The sequence below is a fragment of the Gekko japonicus genome, unplaced genomic scaffold (genome assembly GCF_001447785.1).
Source record: "Gekko japonicus isolate JY-2015 unplaced genomic scaffold, Gekko_japonicus_V1.1 scaffold2375, whole genome shotgun sequence".
NCBI lineage: Eukaryota > Metazoa > Chordata > Lepidosauria > Squamata > Gekkonidae > Gekko > Gekko japonicus.
Window position 1 is genome coordinate 36,143 of NW_015167123.1, and position 9,258 is coordinate 45,400.

Genomic DNA, 9,258 nt, shown 5'->3' on the forward strand with positions numbered 1-9,258 from the left:
GGATTCATACTGGCGGGAGAGGAGGAAGTAGAAAATAACCAGTTTTCTTTTATATATTGAGGATGGAACCAAAATGGGGGGGGGGAACCAAATCTGTTTCTTCCACACACTACCATCCGGCTGAAGGGGGGGGGGAGGGTAGAGAATTCCAGCTCTGTCTTGTCGCACGCTGGCAACTGCTTTGCTGAAGAGCTGGATTCGTCCAGACCACCCAATGCTCCCGCTAAGCTGTGGAGTCCTGTGAGCAAAAATCCCACTTTGTGAGCTCCTGGCATTAAAGTCGTGAGCGAGCGACTGGGCTACTACTGCGTAAACCAGCTTGCTCTGGGGCCCTCCTTCCTGAGCGGAGACAAAAATGTGTGAGCCGGAGGCTAAAAAGCTGTGAGCTGGCTCACACTAACTCAGCTTAGAAGGAACACTGGTCCAGAGGCAGCTCAGAGACCAACAAGATTGGGGGGGGGGGTTTGCCCTGTTGGTCTGAAGCAGCACAGCAAAGTTGGAGTGGGCTCAAACTTTGTTCTACCCCCAAAATATTGTTGGCCTCTAAAGTGTTACTGGACTCGAAAGTAGGTCTTCTACTGCAGACCAGCACGGGTGGCCATGGCTCAAGGAAATATAAATTAATTAAATTCTATAAGGAAGTATAAATTAAGTGCCCAATTCCTGCTTCATCCGTGGCACCCTCCTCCCCCTCCAAAAAAAACAGCCGCAGAGTTTTCCAGGCCAAGCAGAGCTCTAAGGGAGGTTTCCAGTTTCTCGACCTTCAGATCGTTAAGCCCAACCCTACAAATATCTGCAAGCGACACAGATGTTGGTGCGTGTAAGACCCCTCTCTTAACTCAGCACCAATGCTCCCTCTAAGCTGTGGAGTCTTGTGAGCAAAAATTCTACTTTGTGAGCTACTGGCATTAACGCTGTGAGCGAGGGATTTGGCTACTGCATAAGTTAGTTCGCTCTGGAGCCCTCCTTCCTGAGCAGACACAACAATGTGTGAGCCAGAGGCTAAAAAACTGTGAGCTGGCTCACATTAACTCAGCTTAGGGGGAACTCTGCTCAGCACCGAAAAGTTTTTCCGCTTTCCCCAGAGACGAAACGTGGGATCTTTCTTTTCATTTATTAGCTTCACTGACCAGAGGTCTTAAGCCAAGCGTACGAACAGCGACTATAAAACACATGACATGGAATTACAAGACAATTTAGACCCAACGTGTCTGCAATAAAAACGAATAAACCTACTCGTAAACAATATTAACAGACACCATTTCATAAACGTCCATAGATTCGACACTATCCCACGATATTATGGAAATTAGTTGTTGGATTTTTTAAAAAATGATATACATACAAAACTACCGACAGCATTTCAAAGCCGCGTTAAAAATAGCACGATCGGTAGATGTTTTGCCACCGAGCGAGTTGTGAAATGTGGGCTCTTACCTGGAGTCTTGTTATACTGGGATGGAAAAGGCCAGGGTCATTGACGTGAAGGAAAGCGGATCTTGAGCGAGCTGACACGCAGGGCTGAAAGGGACATGGGGAGACCAAAATGGTTTTTTTGGTCCCCCCCCCCCAAAGAGTGAGAAATAAAACAGAAACCCCAGTGAGGCTGGGGACGTGCTGAAGGTGCTCCCCCCAGTCCCCCAGAGCAACTACAGCTCCCGGGGTTTACCCTGTGACCGGCCCCTCCCTTGGACGGCCCTCCTCCAGTCAACTTGGATAGCTGGCATGCCTGCTGCCTCCCATGTCCAAAATAGCCTCTGGTGTCATCTGTCGGGGAGATTGAGTTTCATGTGGCAGGGAAGGACAGGACGTCAGTTTAGGAGACCCACCAGGACCCACCGAAAAGCCATCCGTTGAGAGCGTGTGTGCAGACGAGCCCCGATCGGCAGGCTCGGGTTAACATAAGAACATAAGAACATAAGAGACGCCAATGTTGGATCAGGCCAAAGGCCCATCCAGTGGCCAAAAATACCAGGGGCCATCAGGAGGTCCACCAGTGGGGCCAGGACACTAGAAGCCCTCCCACTGTTGCCCCCCCCCCCAAGCACCAAGAAGACAGAGCATCACTTGCCCCAGAGTCCCTATCTATACCTTGTGACTAATAGCCACTGATGGACCTCTGCTCCATATGCTTATCTAATTCCCTTTTGAAGCCGTCCATGCTTGTAGCCGCCACCACTTCCTGTGGCAGTGAATTCCAAGTGTTAATCACTCTTAGGGTTAGGGTCCGTGTTCCCTCTAAGCTGAGTTCGTGTGAGCCAGCTCAGTTTTTTTAGCCTCCGGCTCACAGATTTTTGTCTTTGCAAAATATCTTTCTGGTGCTACTTCAATTTGCCCTTTATTTAATTGATCGGTTTTCTACCGCTGGCATATTTATATGGCAATTCCTTTTAAATCTTTGGGGTTTTTTTTTTGGTAAGCATTACTTTATGTCGTTGTTATGGTTGTATATGAGTTTGCGAGTGCTACATGCCAATAAAGGTGATTTGACTGGACTGGATTTTTGTCTTTGCTCAGGAAGGCTGGCTCCAGAGCAAACTAATTTATGTAGTAGCCAAATTGCCTAGGAACATAAGAGAAGCCAATGTTGGATTAGGCCAACGGCCCGTCCAGTCCAACACTCTGGGTCACACAGTGGCCAAAAATACCAGGTGCCAGCAGGAGGTCCACCAGTGGGGCCAGGACACTAGAAGCCCTCCCACTGTTGCCCCCCCCCAAGCACCAAGAACACAGAACATCACTTGCCCCAGAGTTCCTATCTATACCTTGTGGCTAATAACCACTGATGGCTAATATCCACCTGCTCACCACTTTAATGCCAGTAACTCACAAAGTAGAATTTTTGCTCACATGACTCCACAGCTTAGAGGGAGCATTGGTCAGCGTCCTTGCTGAAGTGTGTTTTTATCATCCAGAGCCTGGGGGCAAATTTCAAAAGGGGGGGGGATGCAAAATACTGTTTTCCTTCCTGCGGTGTCTTTAAAAGGATAAGGGGGAGCGCCTTCCACCCATTCTTCGGTGTCAGGCAAATTCAGTCTTGGGGGTTGTATTAAAAGGGCCATGGCATCGAAATCGCAGGAGGTCATCGCCCCTCTGTATACTGCCTTGGTCAGGCCGCACCCGGAGTCCTGTGTGCAGTTCTGGAGGCCTTGCTTCAAAAAGGACATGGATAAAATCGAGAGGGTGCAGAAGAGAGCGACAAGGGTGATCAGGGGTCTGGAGACTGAGCCCTATGAGGAAAGGCTGAGGGCCCTGGGAATGTTTAGTCTGGAGAAGAGGAGATCGAGGGGGGACATGATTGCTCTCTTTAAATACTTGAAAGGCTGCCATTTGGAGGAGGGCAAGGAGCTGTTCCGGTTGGCAGTAGAGGAGAGGACCCGAAGCAACGGGTTTAATTTACATGCAGAAAGGTATCGGCTGGCTACTAGGGAAAACTTCTTCACGGACAGGGTGGTCCAAAGGTGGAATCAGCTGCCTCGGGAGGTGGTGAGCTCCCCTTCACTGACAGCTTTCAAGAAGAGGCTGGACGAATATTTGTCAGAGATGCTTTAGGCTGGTCCTGCATTGGGCAGGGGGTTGGCCGCTAGAGGGTCTGTAGGGCCCCCTTCCAACTCTATGATTCTACGACAGTGGTCGACTGGAACTTATTTCAAAAAATAATTGCTAAAGGGCACCGGAGAGCAACTTAAAACCTCTTCTGCGGTCTTAAGGATGTTCTTTGCTCCTTGGCTGTAAATGATTTGAGCAGCCAACTCTTGCTTCACCCAGAGAGAGAGCCAAAGCATTCCAAGACTGAGCGAGGTTTTTTTGATTCCATTGACCTTTCTGCTCCTCTTCTGCCTATTGCAGTGGATAGAGAAGGGGTCCCAAGCTCCAAGTCTTTTTATTGTTCTAATGAAAGGAGTCAGAATACATTGAGAGCCAGCTTGGTGTAGTGGTTAGGAGCGTGGGCTCTAATCTGGGAGAACCGGGTTTCATTCTCCGCCCCTCCACATGCAGCTGCTGGGGTGACCTTGGGTCAGTCACAAGTTCTCTCATGAGCAGTTCTCCAAAGAGCTCTCTCAGCCCCACCTACAGTGTTCCCTCTAAGCTGAGTTAGTGTGAGCTAGCTCACAGTTCTTTAGCCTCCGGCTCACACATTTTTGTCTCAGCTCAGGAAGGATGGCTCCAGAGCAAACTAATTTCTGCAGTAGCCAAATCACTGGCTCACAACTTCAATGTCAGTAGCTCACAAAGTAGAATTTTTGCTCACAAGACTCCACGGCTTAGAGGGAACATTACCCACCTACCTCACAGGGTGTCTGTTGTGGGGAAGGGAAGGGAAAGGAGATTGTAATCCGCTCTGAGACTCCTTCAGGTAGTGAAGGATGGAATATAAAACCAACCATTTCTACATTGTAATTAAATGTTAAAAAGTCCAGGGGTCATTTTGTAGAAAAAGAGGTGCAGGAGCTCATTAGCATAACCCATTAGCATAACTTATTTGCATATGCCACACCCGCTGACATCACCGGAAGTGTGTCAGAAGGCAACACCCACTGCTCAGGCTTCACTGGACTGTTTTGGATTGCTAGCTATTGGGGAGGGGGGAATGTGCAGATCTGTCCTCGCAGAGGAGGGAGAGCTTGTACCTGAATAAAACTTGGGTCTTAAAGGTGCCACTGGACTGTCTTGGACCGGGGGGCCGGGGGGAGCTCTGCAATTTACCTGGCTGCTCCTTGCTCTGACTGAGGGCTGCTGGGAGCAGGGGGCGGGGCTTGCTGCATGTTCCCGCCCCCTGGGCTCTTTACTGCCAGAGCTCCGCTCCTGTGCGCTCCTGCAGGAAATGATTGCTGTTAAAAACTACGGTACTAAGAAACAGGGAATATATCTATCGTTATTGCAAGCCAGTGGTCTGAGCTCTTAGGAAGAACAGTGTAATGAGTTGATAGGACGTCACAGCTGTTGATGCATCTCAGTTCCTCTGTGTAATACAAATTATGCTCTTGCAGCCTCAATCTGCCTCAGAGCTAGGGGGGGCAAAAAAGGAAAAAGGGCTTTGACCCTGCCACTCTTTCATGAATGGAACCAGAGCTCCTCCCTTCTCCACTTTGCTGTTTGCATTTGAAAGGACAAGTTTTCTACTTCTCCTCTAAAATGTTGATAGAGTGAGTCCGGGGAGGAAAACCATGCATGACGTTCTGGAGGAAGGGTAGGATAAAGATATAGGTAAAGATCAAGGTTCCCTTGCTCGAAAGCCAGTCGAATCCGACTCTAGGGTTGTGGTGCTCATCTCCGTTTCAAAGCCGAAGAGCCAGCGCTGTCCGAAGATGTTTCTGTGGTCATGTGGCCGGCATGACTAAACACCGAGGCGCACGGAACGCTGTTACCTTCCCACCAAAGTGGTACCTATTTATCTACTTGCAATTGCTTGCTTTCGAACTGCTAGGTTGGCAGGAGCTGGAACTAGAGACGGGAGCTCACTCTGTCATGCGGCAACCGGGTCTCTAACTGCTGAACTACTGACCTTCCACAGCCTGCAGTTCAGCGTCTTAACCACTTGAGCCACCGCAGCTAAGGATAAGGATAAAGGCAAATAAAAATAGAAAGTCTAGCTTTGGGTGCGGTCAGACGGCATGCCGAGAGCGGGTTAAACTGCTCCGGTTCTAACTGGATTATATTTGATCTGGATAATGGCGATCACACTTACCTTCCTTATCCCGCCTCACCGCGCAGTCACATCACTCCCCGGCGTCTACACTACTAATGTGCAGGAGCGTGCGTCGGCAGATTTTAATTTTTTTTCTCAGTTTGCGCATGTGCATAGGCAGTTCGAAAGCAAGTAATTGCAAGTAGATAAATAGGTACCGCTTCGGTGGGAAGGTAACAGCGTTCCGTGCGCCTTGGTGTTTAGTCATGCCGGCCACATGACCACGGAAACGTCTTCGGACAGCGCTGGCTCTTCGGCTTTGAAACGGAGATGAGCACCGCAACCCTAGAGTCGGATTCGACTGGCTTTCGAGCAAGGGAACCTTTACCTTTTTATAGGCACCCCTCCTTAGAATGGGGGGAGGGGCTATCATGGCGCATGCGCAGAACCACCAGGGCGAATCAATCCAACCCCTCCAACAAGACTTCCCTTTAATGGTTTGACCCGAAAATGGCCTCCGTGAGATCCCAAACTCATCTAAATGCTAAAAAGTGACCGTTTAAATGTCGGTTTTCTAAACGTGGTGGCCGAGCTTCGCCTATGTCCGCACCGCCGACGCTAAAAAAAAACAAAAACAACGGCAGGCGAAAAGCAGAAGCCTCGAGCAGCTTTCGAGCGGGGAGGGGGTTTAAACCACCGGAAGTGGCTTGACACCGGAGGAGCGATTACACAGGGGGGGGAAAGCGGCTTTAAACGGGAGAGCGGAGAAAACACCACTTTGGGACCTGGTAACAAAATACTCCAGGTTAAAGCAGTTTTGAGCCGGAAACCAACGGCTGGGGACGGGAGGCATATGTCGACGGTGCGATTGTGCAGATAAAATCCGTTGCTGATGTGTGACGACACCAGATAAAACAGCGCGTCTGTGTGGTATCCAAACATCCAAGTGTGGGTTTTGGGTGACTTTTTTAGGGATGGGCAATGAGCGCAAGAGGGTGTTTTTGGCTGCTTTGAAAGATTAAATGTGACTCTGAAATTTGGGGTCTTAGTAGGATTTACTGCCCCGGCCTGGGTAGCCTGATCTCAGAAGCGAAGCAGGGTCGACCACCACAGAAGTCCCGGGTTGTGATCAATGTTGCCTCTGAGCTGTGGAGTCTGTGAGCAAAAATCCTACTCTGTGAGCTGCTGGCATTAAAGTTGCGAGCGAGCAATTTGGCTGCTGCAGAAATTAGTTTCGGAGCCATCCCTTCCTGAGCCGAGACAAAAATCTGTGCGCTGGAGGCTTAAAAAAAATGTGAGCTAGCTCACACTAACTCACCTTAGGGGGAAGTGGCAGGCAATGGCAAACCATCTCTGAGCGTCTCTCGTCTTGAAAACTCTATGGGGCTGCCATAAGTCGGCTGTGATTCGACAACACTTTCCTCCGCCACCACCCCAACCTAAAACCTTTTTGTCATCTTCTGGGCGTGGAACAGGGGTCACTGGCAGTGTTCGCTCCAAGCTGAGTTAGTGTGAGCTAGCTCACCGTTTTTTAGCCTCCGGCTCACACATTTTCGTCTTAGGAAGGGATGGCTCCAGAGCAAACTCACTGACGCAGCAGCCAAATCGCCCGCTCATAACTTTAATGCCAGTCGCTCACAAAGTAGAATATTTGCTCACAAGACTCCACAGCTCAGAGGGAGCATGGGTCACTGAGGGTGTGGGGCGGAGGTATTTGTGAATTCCCTGCATTGTGCAGGAGGAGATTAGACTAGGTGACCCTGGAGGTCCCTTCCGACTCTGTGATTCGACTACTTTGCTCTTATGCTGTGAATGGTTCCCCACTCCTCCAAGGAACGCAAGGTGTGGTTTGAAACTTCCTGGTTGGCCACCTGCAGCTGGGGCCACCGTTAGAAACCGTGAGAACTACACAGTGACGAGTACCAGAGGTTCTGTCCAGAACATGTGAAGGGCTTTTCAACACCCACTGGAATGGCCGGCAAGGTAATCATCAGGTACTCAAACGAGCTTTCCATCAAGGATGAGCAACCGAACACCTTTGATGACTTCACCGAGGCCAAGGCGACAGGCCAAGTTCCATCCGTTTAGCCCAGGAGAGGCGTGGCTGGAAGCCAGAAATCTTTTTCGTGCCGCCTCCCAGACTCACTGCCTCCGGCAGCCTCACACGCGCTCAACTCGGATTTCCAAAAGCTGGCAACAACGTGGACTCTTTTGCTAGCACAGGCCTTTGGCAGTGCTGCCAAGCCTCCGGGAATCAGGGAATGGAGCAACAACCAGCTATCAACAGACCCAAGAGCCCCCACGCCCCCTGAAGACACTGAATAAAGGTGGCCCGGGCCGTCCCGATCTTGTGAGAGCTCGGAAGCTAAGCAGGGTCGGCCCTGGTGGGGACTTGGACGGGAGACCACCAAGGAAGTCCACGATTGCCGGGAAGAGGCAGGCCAATGGCAAACCACCTCTGAGCGTCTCTTGCCTTGACAACCCCATGAGCGGGTCGCCGCAAGTTGGCTCGGCCACAACGGCGCTTTCCACCACCAAAACGTATGGTGCAGAATCTGACTCTGCAGTTCCGATGTCTATTTCACACCAAGAGGCATCCTAGAGCTTCGGAGTTGTGACATCTTCCCACGTAGCGTTTGCACCTGGCCCCTGTAAGAGGTTGGCTTGTAATACTCATTTGCCAGTGTGGTGTCATGGTTAAGAACAGCAGTGTGACATCCTTGCTTATTGGGGAGACGGTTTTACAATACAAGAACTTGTGGGCACTCCATGAAACTGCAGAGCGGTCGGGTTAGAACGGATAAAAGGAAGTCCTTCTTCACCCAAAGAGTGATTAACACATGGAATTCACTGCCACAGGAAGTGGTGGGTGCTACAAGCATGGATGGCTTCAAAAGGGAATTAGATAAGCATATGGAGCAGAGGTCCATCAGTGGCTATTAGCCACAAGGTATAGATAGGGGCTCTGGGGCAAGTGATGCTCTGTATTCTTGGTGCTTGGGGGGGGGGGGTCAACAGTGGGAGGGCTTCTAATGTCCTGGCCCCACTGCTGGACCTCCTGATGGCACTGGTATTTCTGGCCACTGTGTGACACGGAGTGTTGGACTGGATGGGCCTTTGGCCTGATCCAACATTGGCGTCTCTTATGTTCTTATGTACCTTTACCTTATTGGGGAGACGGTGTACATAAACTTGGTAGATTTCTGCTGCGCCCTCAGGAATTAAAAATTCCAAATCCCTCTTTTTTGGTAGAATGACCAAGAACAAAATAGGTTTCTGGTTATTTTGAACTGTTGCTGATGAAAGGAACTTGTAAATATAACTGGCAAAGCTCGGTGTCACAAACAGTCTCTCAAACTCCCAAAACTCCACTCTGACAGGCGTAGACAGTCCAATCTCTCTCTCTCTCATATATATATATAGCCACACAGGCTGAACTCTTTGTCTTATTCACACAGAATAGACTCAAAATCTCCCATAGTCACACAGACTATGCTCTCTCTTCAAACGTCACACTCAGAATCCTCTCACAGACACCCCTCCTCCCACACTCTCAGTCACCAGCCAATCACATCACACTTGTCTACCTCTATCACTCTTACAATACTGCAGTCAAACTAAACATTTAA

The 9,258-nt window shown here is 49.9% G+C and overlaps 1 protein-coding gene across 1 annotated transcript in view; it reads right to left on the reverse strand.

The window, feature by feature from the left end:
• LOC107111951 (obscurin-like) overlaps positions 1-1,635 on the reverse strand; it is a gene marked incomplete at its 3' end in the record, with an annotated part of 29,445 nt that extends 27,810 nt beyond the window's left edge. Inside the window, exon 1 of the mRNA XM_015412997.1 lies at positions 1,438-1,635. The remainder of the gene's footprint in view (positions 1-1,437) is intronic.
• Positions 1,636-9,258: the final 7,623 nt, after the last annotated feature.